The 12,214-nt window shown below is 50.3% G+C and overlaps 1 protein-coding gene across 1 annotated transcript in view; it reads left to right on the top strand.

The window, feature by feature from the left end:
• The window catches only part of LOC119974303 (POU domain, class 2, transcription factor 2-like), a 430,216-nt gene that overhangs the window by 138,557 nt on the left and 279,445 nt on the right, over positions 1-12,214 (top strand). The window lies entirely within an intron of this gene.

Raw genomic sequence — 12,214 nt, 5'->3', positions numbered from 1 at the left:
CAGGTATACGAGAGGTTGAGAATAGTGAGGTAATGAGTAAGGTTTCAAGGTTGCAGGAGTGTATCGGCAGGCAGGAAGGTGGTTTAACGTGTGTCTACTTCAAAGCCAGGAGCATCCGGAATAAGGTGGGTGAACTTGCGGCATGGGTTGGTACCTGGGACTTCGATGTTGTGGCCATTTCGGCGACATGGCTAGAGCAGGGACAGGAATGGTTGTTGCAGGTTCCTGGGTTTAGATATTTCAGTAAGTTCAGGGAAGGTGGTAAGAGAGGGGGAGTGGTGGCATTATTAGTCAAGGACAGTATTTCGGTGGCAGAAAGGACGTTTGATGAGGATACGTCTACTGAGGTAGTATGGGCTGAGGTTGGAAACAGGAAAGGAGAGGTCACCCTGTTGAGAGTTTTCTATAGGCCTCTGAAAAGTTCCAGAGATGTAGGGGAAAGGATTGCAAAGATGATTCTGGATAGAAGCGAAAGTAACAGGGTAGTTGTGATGGGGGACTTTAACTTTACAAATATTGACTGGAAACGCTATAGATCGAGTACTTTAGATGTGTCCATTTTTGTCCAATGTGTGCAGGAGTGTTTCCTGACACAGTATGTAGATAGGCCAACAAGAGGGAAGGAAACTGCAGGGGATGGACACAATTGAAAGGTGGAGCTCGTTCAAGGAACAGCTACTGCCTGTCCTTGATACGTATGTACCTGTCAGGCAGGGAGGAAGTGATCAAGTGAGGGAACCGTGGTTTACAGAAGTAGTTGAATCACTTGTCAAGAGGAAGAAGGAGGCTTATGTAAAGATGAGACGTGAAATTCAGTTAGGGCATTCGAGAGTTACAAGTTAGCTAGGAAGGACCTAAAGAGAGAGCTAAGGAGAGGACATGAGAAGTCTTTGGCAGGTAGGATCAAGGATAACCCTAAGCTTTCTATAGGTATGTCAGGAATAAAAGAACAACGAGGGTAAGAGTAGGGCCAGTCAAGGACAGTAGTGGGAAGTTGTGCGTGAAGTCCGAGGAGATAGGAGAGGTGCTAAATGAGTATTTTTCGTCTGTATTCACACAGGAAAAAGACAATGTTGCCGAGGAGAATACTGAGATACAGGCTACTAGACTAGAAGGGCTTGAGGTTCATAAGGAGGAGGTGTTAGCGATTCTGGAAAGTGTGAAAATAGATAAGTCCCCTGGGCTGGATGGGATTTATCCTAGGATTCTCTGGGAAGCTAGGGAGGAGATTGCTGAGCCTTTGGCTTTGATCTTTATGTCGTCATTGTCTACAGGAATAGTGCCAGAAGACTGGAGGATAGCAAATGTTGACCCTTGTTCAAGAAGGGGAGAAGAGACAACCCCGGTAACTATAGACCAGTGAGCCTTACTTCTGTTGTGAGCAAAGTCTTGGAAAGGTTTATAAGAGATAGGATTTATAATCATCTAGAAAGGAATAATTTGATTAGGGATAGTCAACACGGTTTTGTGAAGGGTAGGTCGTGCCTCACAAACCTTATTGAGTTCTTTGAGAAGGTGACCAAACAGGTGGATGAGGCTAAAGCAGTTGATGTGGTGCATATGGATTTCAGTAAAGCGTTTGATAAGGTTCCCCATGGAAGGCTATTGCAGAAAATACGGAGGCTTGGGATTCGCTGCAGAGCTGGGCTGAGAGGTGGCAATTGGAATTTAATGCAGAAAAGTGTGAGATGGTTCATTTTGGAAGGAGTAACAGGAAGACAGAGTAGTGGGCTAATGGTAAGATTCTTGATGGTGTAGATGAGCAGAGAGATCTCAGTGTCCATGTACATAGATCCCTGAAAGTTGCCACCCAGGTTAGACCATAAGACCATAAGACATAGGAGTGGAAGTAAGGCCATTCGGCCCATCGAGTCCACTCCGCCATTCAATCATGGCTGATGGGCATTTCAACTCCACCTCCCAGCATTCTCCCCATAGCCCTTAATTCCTCGCGACATCAAGAATCATCAAGAATTTATCTTGGTTGATAGGGTTGTTAAGAAGGCGTACGGTGTGTTAGCTTTCATTGGTAGAGGGATCGAGTTTCGGAGCCATGACGTCATGTTGCAGCTGTACAAAACTCTGGTGCGGCCGCATTTGGAGTATTGCTTGCAGTTCTGGTCACTGCATTATATGAAGGATGTGGAAGCATTGGAAAGGGTGCAAAGGAGATTTACCAGAATGTTGCCTGGTATGGAGGGACGATCTTTTGAGGAAAGGCTGAGGGACTTGAGGCTGTTTTCGTTAGAGAGAAGAAGGTTAAGAGGTGACTTAATTGAGGCATACAAGATGATCAGAGGGTTAGATAGGGTGGACAGTGAGAGCCTTTTTCCTCGGAAGTTGATGGCTAGCACGAGGGGGCAAAGCTTTAAATTGCGGGGAGATAGGACAGATTTCAGAGGTAGAGTTGTAAGGATGTGGAATGCCCTGCCTGCAACAGTAAGGGCATTTAAATGCTCATCGGATAAACATATAGATGATAATGGAATAGTGTAGGTGGGTTGTAGAGTGGATTCACTGGTCGGCGCAACATCGAGGGCCGAAGGGTTTGTACTGTGCTGTAATGTTCTATGTTACACTATCCTGTTGCCCTGCTTGCTCGCAGCTCGAAAATGGCAGAATCCCAAGAGCATGGATGTATGAATGCTGGTCAGTGTTCTTGTCGTGTGGGTGATCTGCTCTCTGCCATCGTGTCTGGCTGGAAGGCTGCATCATTCCATTTGAAAGCTGGTCGCAACCAGTATTGTCAATTTAAATGACGATTGCGGCTATTGGGTGCTTCTCCTGCAATCAGGAAGGACACGACTGATTGCTCTGTGACCTTCCCGATACCCGCTTGCGACCCACCCACCGGTCGCAACCCACAGTTTGAAAAACCCTGTTCTAGATAGTAGTGGTTGTGAGTTTGGAAGGTGCTGCATGAGGAACCTTGGTGAGTTCCTGCAGTGTATCTTGCACACGCTGCCACTGTGCGTCGATGGTGGAAGGAGTGAATGTTTGTGGAAGAGGGAGCGATCTAGCAGGGCGACTTTGTCCTGGATGGTGTTAAGCTTCTTGAGTGTTGTTGGAGTTGCACTCATCCCGGCAAGTGGAGAGTATTCCATCACACTCCTGACTTGTATTTGTAGATGGTGGACAGACTTTGAGGGAGTCAGGAGGTGAGTTACTCGCTATAGGATTCCCAGCCTCTGACCTGGACACCATGGTGGACAAAGGATGTCAAAGCCTCTGAGGGTACAAAACCGATGCCAGAGTCGAAAGATCTCAGACAAATAGGGCGAGAGGAGAGAAAATGGGTGTTGTCTTCCGGAGAGCGGGAAAGATTCGGGTAGATTAGAAGGAGGCGTTCAAACTGTTGTAAACTTTTGATGGACTGAATAAGGAGAAGCTCTCTGGAGTGGCCTGAAGGCTGTGGACCAGAGGGACACAGAGTTAAGGTAATAATGGGGGGGGGGGGGGGGAAGGCAAACATCTGGCTACACAACCTGTTGTGTAATTCACTGACTGGAAAATGGCAGATGCCAACCCTGGAATCATTTTCGAAGGTCAGTTGGCTAAATCTTTGCATAGTGCCACATTATTATTCACACAGAGTGATAGTGGAGTAGTGGTAACGTCACAGGATGCGTAATCCAGAAAGCCAGGTTAATGCCTTCCAGACCTAGTTTTAATTCCCAGCAGGATGGCTGGTGGAATTTAAAAATCAGTTCCAAAATCTGGAATTCTAAAGCTAGTCTCGATAACGGCGATCTTGAAACAATCGTCAATTGTCCTAAAAACCCATCTGGCCCACTTTAGGGAAGGGAATATGCCGTTGTTTCCTGGTCTGGCCTACATGTGACTCCAGATCCGCAGCGCAGACCAGACCCCAAGAGTGGCTTGTATACTGGACAGAAACCCCAATATTTTATTTTATTTGAATTTGTAAGACAATGAGAAAAGGCTGCTTTGCTCCAGGACTGATTGCACACGAGGTAGGGATATGGGGCCGGGTTCTCCATTTCTGAGACTTAAGTGCTGATGCCAACGGAGTCTGTGGACTTTCACATCAGAAAATTCGGCACAACACCTGTACCGATTCTGCTACCGTTAAGGGGCTAGCACCGGCACTGCATGGAAGAACATCAAAACCCATGAAAAACGGTACGGAAATCGTCGGGTCCGTGATGACACTCAGGGCTGACGAGCTGCAGCCGCGCTTAAACAATACACCCCGCACACACACACTTATCAGGGCCAAAAGATGGGACAGGTTGTATTGGAGCGCCCATACAGCTGATGGGTTGGCTGGGGCCAGAGGGCACTTGGGTGGGGGGGGGGAAGAGTCACCTACACAACTCAGGGCACCAGGTTTAAAGCGGGCTGTCAACGGTATGCGCAGCTGCATGGCTGGCTGCGACAATGGTGTTGCATACCCGCCACTCCGACCCCACAGCCCACCTCCTGGCCACCACCCTTACTTCCCCCAGCCCTGGCAGAAACTCTCTGGCCAGCGGTATGGCTGTCGGCGAAGTATGGCGGTGCTGGACACTGACCGTACGCCCTCTCTCTCTCAGCAACCATCACACCAGGTTCACGATTTGTGAGAGCACACGTGGACAGAGCCATCGGGAACTCGGCACATCGGAGGGGGAGAATTGGTGGACTCACTAATGATATGCGAATAGTGTTCGCGCCCGTGCATCGTATTGATGCCGTTTATGGGGAGGTGCAGCATCGCGATTTGATGTCAAACCGTCACCTGCTGCGATTTCAGCGTCGGGAGCGATTCTCCGCCCGATCGCGCGCTTCGATTACAGTGTCGGGAGTTATTCTCCTCCCGATCGCGCGCTTCGATTACAGTGTCGGGAGTTATTCTCCGCCCGATCGTGCGCCCTGATTACAGTGTCGGGAGCGATTCTCCTCCCGATCGCACGCCCTGATTACAGTGTCCGTAGCTATTCTCCGCCCGATCGCACACCCTGATTACAGTGTCAGGAGCTATTCTCCGCCCGATCGTGTGCCTCGATTACAGTGTCGGGAGTTATTCTCCGCCCGATCGCACGCCCTGATTTCAGTGTCAGGAGCTATTCTCCGCCGATCGCACGCCCTGATTACAGTGTCCGGAGCTACTCTCCGCCCGATCGCGCGCCCTGATTTCAGTGTCCGGAGCTATTCTCCGCCCGATCGCGCGCCCTGATTTCAGTGTCGGGAGCTATTCTCCGCCCGATCGCACGCCCTGATTTCAGTGTCGGGAGTTATTCTCCGCCCGATCGCGCACCTCGATTACAGTGTCCGTAGCTATTCTCCGCCCGATCGCACGCCCTGATTACAGTGTCCGTAGCTATTCTCTGCCCGATCGCACACCCTGATTACAGTGTCCGTAGCTATTCTCCGCCCGATCGCACGCCCTGATTTCAGTGTCCGTAGCTATTCTCCGCCCGATCGCACATCTCGATTACAGTGTCCGTAGCTATTCTCCGCCCGATCGCACGCCCTGATTTCAGTGTCCGTAGCTATTCTCCGCCCGATCGCACGCCCTGATTTCAGTGTCCGTAGCTATTCTCCGCCCGATCGCACGCCCTGATTTCAGTGTCCGTAGCTATTCTCCGCCCGATCGCACACTTCGATTACAGTGTCCGTAGCTATTCTCCGCCCGATCGCACGCCCTGATTTCAGTGTCCGTAGCTATTCTCCGCCCGATCGCACGCCCTGATTACAGTGTCGGGAGCTATTCTCCGCCCGATCGCACGCCCTGATTACAGTGTCGGGAGCTATTCTCCGCCCGATCGCACGCCCTGATTACAGTGTCGGGAGCTATTCTCCGCCCGATCGCACGCCCTGATTTCAGTGTCCGTAGCTATTCTCCGCCCGATCGCACGCCCTGATTACAGTGTCCGTAGCTATTCTCTGCCCGATCGCACACCCTGATTACAGTGTCCGTAGCTATTCTCCGCCCGATCGCACGCCCTGATTTCAGTGTCCGTAGCTATTCTCCGCCCGATCGCACATCTCGATTACAGTGTCCGTAGCTATTCTCCGCCCGATCGCACGCCCTGATTTCAGTGTCCGTAGCTATTCTCCGCCCGATCGCACGCCCTGATTTCAGTGTCCGTAGCTATTCTCCGCCCGATCGCACGCCCTGATTTCAGTGTCCGTAGCTATTCTCCGCCCGATCGCACACTTCGATTACAGTGTCCGTAGCTATTCTCCGCCCGATCGCACGCCCTGATTTCAGTGTCCGTAGCTATTCTCCGCCCGATCGCACGCCCTGATTACAGTGTTGGGAGCTATTCTCCGCCCGATCGCACGCCCTGATTACAGTGTCGGGAGCTATTCTCCGCCCGATCGCACGCCCTGATTACAGTGTCGGGAGCTATTCTCCGCCCGATCGCACGCCCTGATTTCAGTGTCCGTAGCTATTCTCCGCCCGATCGCACGCCCTGATTACAGTGTCGGGAGCTATTCTCCGCCCGATCGCACGCCCTGATTTCAGTGTCAGGGGCTATTCTCCGGCCGATCGCACACCTCGATTTCAGTGTCGGGAGCGATTCTCCGCCCGATCGCACGCCCTGATTTCAGTGTCCGTAGCTATTCTCCGCCCGATCGTGTGCCTCGATTACAGTGTCGGGAGCGATTCTCCGCCCGATTGCACGCCCTGATTACAGTGTCGGGAGCGATTCTCCGCCCGATCGCACGCCCTGATTTCAGTGTTGGGAGTTATTCTCCGCCCGATCGCACGCCCTGATTTCAGTGTCGGGAGCTATTCTCCTCCCGATCGCGCGCACTGATTTCAGTGTCGGGAGTGATTCTCCTCCCGATCGCACGCAATGATTTCAGTGTCGGGAGTGATTCTCCGCCCGATCGCACGCACTGATTACAGTGTCGGGAGCGATTCTCCGCCCGATCGTGTGCCTCGATTACCGTGTCGGTAGTGATTCTCCTCCCGATCGCACGCACTGATTTCAGCGTCGGGAGCGATTCTCCTCCCGATCGCGCACCTCGATTATAGTGTCGGGAGCTATTCTCCGCCCGATCGCACACCCTGATTACAGTGTCCGTAGCTATTCTCCGCCCGATCGCACGCCCTGATTACAGTGTCGGGAGCTATTCTCCGCCCGATCGCACGCACTGATTTCAGTGTCGGGAGCTATTCTCCGCCCGATCGCACGCCCTGATTTCAGTGTTGGGAGTTATTCTCCGCCCGATCGCACACCCTGATTACAGTGTCCGTAGCTATTCTCCGCCCGATCGCACGCCCTGATTACAGTGTCGGGAGCTATTCTCCGCCCGATCGCACGCCCTGATTACAGTGTCGGGAGCTATTCTCCGCCCGATCGCACGCCCTGATTACAGTGTCGGGAGTTATTCTCCGCCCGATCGCACACCCTGATTACAGTGTCCGTAGCTATTCTCCGCCCGATCGCACACCCTGATTACAGTGTCGGGAGCTATTCTCCGCCCGATCGCACGCCCTGATTTCAGTGTCAGGAGCTATTCTCCGCCCGATCGCACGCCCTGATTTCAGTGTCCGGAGCTATTCTCCGCCCGATCGCACGCCCTGATTTCAGTGTCGGCCAATGGAGAATTGAATGAAATGAAATGAAAATAAAAATTCCGCCCATGGTATTTTAAAACAAATGTTATTACTAACTGTTACGGATGCCAGCAGTGGCTAAGATACTGGACCAGAGCCACAATGTTATGTTTTTAGACTGTACGGAAAGATTGATTCTCTCCAGGTGTGATTAGATGAGAAATAAGACTTGGTTATCTTTATAAACAAAACTTTATTAATTCAAAACCAAAAACCACATTCTGCCATATTTGAGTGGGTCTCACCCCCAAACCCAAAGATGTGCAGGTTAGGTGGATTGATGACTCTAAATTATCCCTTCATTGGAGAAAAATAATTGGGTACTCTAAATTTGTATTTAAAAAAACAATATTTAAAGAACAAAGAAAAGTATAGCACAGGAACAGGTCCTTCGGCCCTCCAAGCCTTTGTCGACCATGTTGCCTGTCTAACCTAAAACCTTTTACTCTTCCGGGACCCGTACCCCTCTATTACCATGCTATTCATGTAATTGTCATGACGTTCCTTAACTGTCACTGTCATACCTGCTTCCACCACCTCCTCCCGCAAAGAGTTCCAGGCACTTACTACCCTGTGTGTAAAAAGCTTCCCTCACACAAAAGAACAGGGCCATGCCATGAATATGTAACTACGGACAAAAGAGGCCGTTAGACTCTGCAATGGGCTGATGGCTGGTCAGACCAGAGTGTCCCAGAGGACAATGGATCTTGTGTGAATCACCATGGCTAAACAGGGATATCCTATTTATTCCCATTAATGAGTTTATGTCGGAATGGGACAATGTAAATCAGTGCTATCAGTTTTACCCTCAGCCTGTTGACCCCTAAATTGCCCACTACATTTTCGATCCCATTTCTGTACCAATTTCTGAACATTTCCCTATCGTAACACCAGAACAGCATTAAAATCTTTAACATCACACCAGAAAATAACTTAAACAAGGTTAATCAATACAGTGACACAATTACCCTTAACTGGTATATTTTCTTCCACTCAAACAACAGACCCATCTTAGATCCCAATCCACTTTTAAATACAGTTAGCACTCAGGAATACTTCATGTACAGAGATGTTCTTTGAAATTGTTTTAAGAGACAGACCTGAATCCTGTCAGAATAATGCAGGATGTCTAACTGAAATCTTCAGAAATTGTCTTCATGGTTTGGCGTCCCTTACCCAAATGTACAATCTCCACTTTTCTGCAAACATGCATGCGACCCCAGCTTCTCCCGTTCATTGCATCATCTTATCCAGCTGAACACAATGGGTGGGATTCTCTGAGCCCCGTGCCGGGCCAGAGAATAGCCACCCTGACGCTGGCACGCACTTCTCCGAGGAGTGGAGAATCGGTGCCATTTGCGCCGGCATGTTTGGCACGGCGCCGGTCGCTGGCTGGGCCTTGATGGGCCGACCGGCCACGCGGAAATGGCAGAGTCCACACCTGCTCGCAGCCGGCGGGAACTCTACGCGCAGGGTCGGGGGCAGCCTGTGGGGGGGGGGGGGGGGGGGGGGGGGCTCAATGGGGCATCAAATACATATGACACAATATATCTGAAATTCATACATTCATCACACTGCGCTCTCTAAAATGGCTGAGCGAGACACTCTGTTGAAGGGGCAATTAGGGCTGGCTGGTCAATGTTAGCGTCGCCCCACGTCCCTTGAAGGAATTGTGAAGCAACGGCCGGGGGGAGGCATAGGGATACTGGGATAAAGCGGATTATTCCTTCAATGAGGGAGCACAGACAATAATGGATTCAATGGCCTCCTGGCAGCCTGTGAAATGCGCAAGATACTTGCTCCCAGCGACATGTTGGTGGCAAGGTGGTGCAGAAGTACTGCTGCTTCACAGCGCCAGGGACTACGGTTTGATTGCAGCCTCGGATGACTGTGTGGAGTTTGCACACCATCCCCGTGTCTGCTTGGGTTTCCTCCAGGTGCTCCAGTTTCCTCCCCCAGTCCACAGGTGTGCAGGTTAGGTGAGGCTGTAGGGATGGGTCACAGGAGTGGGCCTAGGTCGGGTCCTCTTTCAGAGGGTTGGTGCAGACTCGATGGGCCGAATGTCCTCTTTCTGCGCTGTAGGGATTCTGTGATTCTATTCTATTCTGCGTTTTCTTTTATAAAAGTACCCAATTATTTTGTTCCAGTTAAGGGGCAATTTAGCGTGGCCAATCCACCTTCCCTGCACATCTTTGGGTTGTGGGGGTGAGACTCACACAGACATGGGAGAATGTGCAAACTCCACACGGACAGTGACCCAGTTCCGGGATTGAACCCGAGTCCTCAGCGCCGTGCTAAGTACTGTGCCACAGTGCCCTTATTCTATTCGATGTTAAATATTATTCATCCGCTTTCCAATTCTGTGGAGGTAGAAAGGGAGCCCTGGGATTTCTCAAGGTTTGCCACGATCTTTGATCGTTTGTATCCCTTCACAGATTTATTCGAGGAAAAATGATATTCACCAAGTCACAATTGCCTGCGTTGAGATTAATTTGCCATTGAGAAATCCGTTCTACAAGTTTGATTGATGTGAGTTTTGCGTTAGACAGAATCAGTCAGTGTCTGTGCTGTTTGGAGTGGGAAGCTGGACTTTCACGAGGCAGGCTTGGCAGTGCAGGGGTTAACTGATTCCGAAAGCCACAATTTTCTGGCTTCACAATTCTACAGAGAGTTGGGTCTGAAGTCTGGGTGAAAGATTGGTTTAATATTTTGCGAGTCAGAGATGTGAGAGCTGGAGACCCCCCTGGCAGGGCCCCGCTTTCACGGATCGATCGATACAAGGAGCTGACAATAAAACATTCTCGCTGTCAGACAGGCTGTGTGCAGAATGGGAAACGAGCTGCCTGTTCGGCAATAACTCGCCTCCAGCCTCATACTCACTGTTCAACACAGCTCTCATCACCCACACTCAATACTCTGTCCCCCTGCCCACTCACTGACACACCACACTCACACTTCCACACACACACACTCACACTGACACACACACTCACACTGACACACACACTCACACTCACACTGACACACACTCACACTGACACACCACACTCACACTTCCACACACACACACTCACACTGACACACACACTCACACTGACACACACTCACACTCACACTGACACACACTCACACTGACATACATACACTCACACTGACACACACTCTCTGACACACACACTCACACTGACACTCACACACACACACTCATACTGACACTCACACTGACACACACTCACACTGACACACACTCACACTGACACACCACACTCACACTTCCACACACACACACTCACACTGACACACACTCACTCACACTCACACTGACACACACTCACACTGACATACATACACTCACACTGACACACACTCTCTGACACACACTCACACTGACATACATACACTCACACTGACACACACTCACACTGACATACATACACTCACACTGACACACACTCTCTGACACACACTCACACTGACATACATACACTCACACTGACACACACTCACTGACACACACACTCACACTGACACTCACACACACACACTCATACTGACACTCACACTGACACACACTCACACTGACATACATGCACTCACACTGACACACACTCACTGACACACACACACACACACTCATACTGACACGCACACACTCACACTGACACACACTCACTGACACACACTCACACTGACACACACTCACTGACACACACTCACACTGACACACACTCACTGACACACTCACACTGACACACACTCACTGACACACACTCACACTGACACACTCACACGCACACATGCACTCACACACAGGCACTCACATACTCACACACACACCCACTCACATACTCATTCACATGTACAAGTTTAGGTGGGATTACTGGGTTATGGGACTAGGGCGGAAGCGTGGACCTTGGTGCTCTTTCCAAGAGCCGGTGCAGACTCGATGGGCCGAATGGCTTCCTTCTGCACTGTAAATTCTATGATTCTAAACACACACTCATTCACGGGCATATGAACTCACAAATGCAGTCACACACACACTCGCACACAGGCACTCGTTCACTCACACACATTCATACACACATGCACATCCACTGACTCACATACACTCAGTCACACACGCACACATACTCAGTCACACATGCACACTCACATGGACACACACGCACACTCACCCACTCACATGCACAGACATACACACACATACATAGTCACACACACACACATACATACAAAACATCCGTGGAAAACTAAGATTTCTTCAGATTAGCACTCCATGCTCAACGCAATGCTGTACCTGTCCTGGGAGTGTTTGATGGGGACAGTGTAGCGGGAGCTTTACTCTGTATCTAACCCCGTGCTGTACCTGTCCTGGGAGTGTTTGATAAAAACAGTGGAGGGGGAGCTTTACTCTGTATATAACCCCATCCTGGACTTCTCTAGGGAGTGTTTGATGTGGACGATATAGAGGGAGCTTAACTCTGTGTCTCACCCTGTACTGTACCTGTCCTGGGAGTGTTTGATGGGGACAGTGTAGAGGGAGCTGTACTCTGTATCTAACCCCGTGCTGTAGCTGTTCTGGGAGTGTTTGATGGGGATAGTATAGAGAGAGCTTTACTCTGTATCTAACCCTAT

The sequence above is a fragment of the Scyliorhinus canicula genome, chromosome 12 (assembly GCF_902713615.1).
Source record: "Scyliorhinus canicula chromosome 12, sScyCan1.1, whole genome shotgun sequence".
Taxonomy (NCBI): domain Eukaryota; kingdom Metazoa; phylum Chordata; class Chondrichthyes; order Carcharhiniformes; family Scyliorhinidae; genus Scyliorhinus; species Scyliorhinus canicula.
This window is presented reverse-complemented; position numbering and strand designations above follow the sequence as displayed.